We start from the raw sequence: 3243 nt of genomic DNA, 5'->3' as shown, positions 1-3243 counted from the left end.
TTGATCTAAGTGAAGATCAACTAGATTGAGATCAAGAATACTTATGGTACTTGAAAAGGTACATAGGAATAGTTCTTGATTCAAGGAAATAAAGATATGCTAAATATTGATGCTACACGCAGAAACACTGGCAAAGGATCAAGCAAGACCCCTTTGGAGTTAACCATTGACAAGGACGAGCTATAGAGCATCGTGTTTTGAAATGGCAACATGGGTTGGAAACCATGAGTTGTTGCGTGGGAAATTAAAATAATGATTTCTATGTTCTAAGATATAGTTGAGAGTATTCCACATATCTGTGAACTGCTTGGATAAGTAATTCCAAAACAAAGCATCACTAGCAACCTATAAAGTTGAAGTAAAAGTAATTATTGCCTAAGAAGCAATAAAACAGGGTTGTTTAAAGTTCTTCACTGAACTTGGGTAGATCACCTATCTGCTGGCTTGATGGTTCTTCATTGAAAAATGCGTGGAACCACTCTTGAAGCAAGAAAAACGTCTGCTAACTTAATGGTTCTTCATTGCAAAATGCGTAGAACCACTAATGTAGTAAGAAAGACTAGATCACATAATAAACAAACTCGAAAAGATCTTATCATCATATCTCGAAGAACATTCGATGAAAAGGATATTAAGATTGGCAAAGCATGATAACTAAACCTATGCAACAAGTGAGAAGCAACACTCACATTGTAGCACTGGAAATCAAGCATAGCTTTGAATTCCATGAATTGTTTTAGAAGATGGGTTTGAGGCCCATGGTTATAAAAATTGGGGTTGAACATTTATCATATATGAAATGTATTTTCATATTCCATTTAATCTTGGTTTAGTATTAAATGATGAGTCCCTTCAAATTTGACGATATATTCAAGATAGACTGTCAGGACCAGTCCTGTGACTAAGAAATGTCTATCAAGTGAACTTGAATGTCAAAGGTTGAAAATGGTCCCTAATCGGAGTTTTCTATAAAATTGGACGCATAGAAAACGTTAGACGATTAGAATGCAAGATGACTAGTAGTTCTGTTTCTTGAACTATGTGGACATGGCAATGTCATAATCATTTGCATAGATACTTACTTTGGGAAGACTAGTATCGGACAAGACCTATGAAACTTTACTGTAAGAGATGAAAGTCTGTCATAAGTAAATTTCATTAAATTATTAGACACTAAATCCTCAATACCTGAGTGATTTGAGATTACTTGTTTGAGAACTGGTTGCTTTGACGTTGACCAACCGTCGCACCGTAAAAGGAGGCTATAAAGGCAACGCTCAGGTAATCACCTATCAAACGAAGTCTAATCTCAAGATCGCAAGATTGGGATTGTCCTCCCATAAATCGGGATGAGATGCTTAAAAGTTGTACAAGGCCACTCGGAGAGCTAGAAACTGTGAAATGCATGGCCGTGCTCGGATGAATCATAGGCTATGATTATCTGTTTATTTGATCAGTTGAACTCTGAAACCGAGGAACACCTCTGGACATAATAAGGATGACAACTCTTACCTTATGTTCAAGAGCAAGCATCGAGCGACAAAGGAATTAGGAAATGCACACTTGTCCCTAAGGACAAGTGGGAGACTGAAGGAAATAATGCCCTTGGTCCAAGTATGCATTCTATGTTAAGTCTAATAAATGCGGTTCAGTATTAATTAACAAGTTAATAATTCAGTGAGATCAAGTGAGCTGAATGCCTAGCTAGAGGCCGCTTCAGTTCAAGTGGAATTAATGATATTAATCCACAGCTTACTCTTGACTGAACCCGTAGGGTCACACAAATAGTACGTAAACGGATCAAGTATTTAATGGCATTAAATACTCCATCTATGAATATTCGGAACCGACGGATCTTGGTTTCAGTGGGAGCTAAGATCGTCACAGGCAAGAAATGAATACTCCGGAAACGATGATATTGCCGGAAACGGAAATATGGATCGTATCGGAAATATGAATATTATCCAAGTCGTAGATGTTGCCGGAAACGGAAACATGGTACGTATCGGAAAATATTATTGGAAATGGAAATATTACCAGAATCGGAAATATTGCCGGAAACGGAAATATTGTCAGAATCGGAAATATTGCCGGAATCGGAAAATAATTCCGAAAACGGAAATATTAAATATTTGTTCGAAACGGAAATTAATTCCGGAATCGGAAATATTAAATATTGTTCGTATCGGAAATAGATTCCGGAAATGGAATTTTAATCGGAAGCGTATCGTACGAATTAGCATCGGACGAGGCCTGCCGGACGAAGGCCCAGCACGAAGCCAGGCCATCGCCCAGCAAGCACGCACGCCACAGCCCAGCGCGCACAAGGCCACGCATGCGTGGGCCGCGCTGCGTGGGCTGCTGCTCGCATGCGTGGGCAGCCCTTGTGGCTGCCGTGTGTGTGTGAGTTTGAGCTCATGCGAGATTCCTGAATCTGCAAGAGTCAGTGTATGATTAAATGTCTATTCCTATTGGATAAATTGATTAAGTAGAATTCATGTAGAATTCTAATTCCAATTAATTCGCATCCTACTAGGATTACGATTCCTTTTCCATAACTCTATAAATAAAGGCCTAGGGGTCATAATTTATACATAAGTTTCAAAGTATTCAAAAGTGAGGTTTTTGAGAGAAAATTCAAACACCCATCTTGCCCCAAAAGTGCCGAATTTTCTGAGTACCTTAAGGGCGATTCTAGTTGGTCAATCTTAAGGCGGATCCGGACGTGCTGTGGACTTTCTACGGAGGGACGACACTTGGAGTCCTAAAAGACTTGTTCTTGTTCGGTTCGGGCGCAGCTAGGGAAGGCACGCAACAAAGAGTATGCATCTAATTATGCTATATGATTATGTGTAAATAATATGTTTCCTGGGTTAATGGTTGTTTCCGCATGATCTATGTAAATGTCATATGTATCATAACCTGACAAAAACTATAGTGTATTTTGAATTCACAAGCACCAATCGGTTTGCCATTCGACTTTGATACTCGAAAACAACCATAAAAGTCGCTAAAAGAAATGTACATTTTAAATTTCTCATTTTCTCTCATTTCCGTGAATCGTTCATCGATTCACTACCAATCGAGGAAATTTACTGTTACCTTTCTAAAAGGATTTACTGCAGTGCAAGATATTTAATTATAAACAATAATTAAAACATACATTGAAGCATGCAAAGTCTAAACATTTATCATGAGTAATAACTTGAAAATTAAAGCATTCATGCAATTTAAACAAGTCAT

Source organism: Spinacia oleracea, chromosome 5, assembly GCF_020520425.1.
Source record: "Spinacia oleracea cultivar Varoflay chromosome 5, BTI_SOV_V1, whole genome shotgun sequence".
NCBI lineage: Eukaryota > Viridiplantae > Streptophyta > Magnoliopsida > Caryophyllales > Amaranthaceae > Spinacia > Spinacia oleracea.
The sequence above is the reverse complement of the archived record's forward strand: the minus strand, read 5'-3'. Positions refer to the sequence as shown.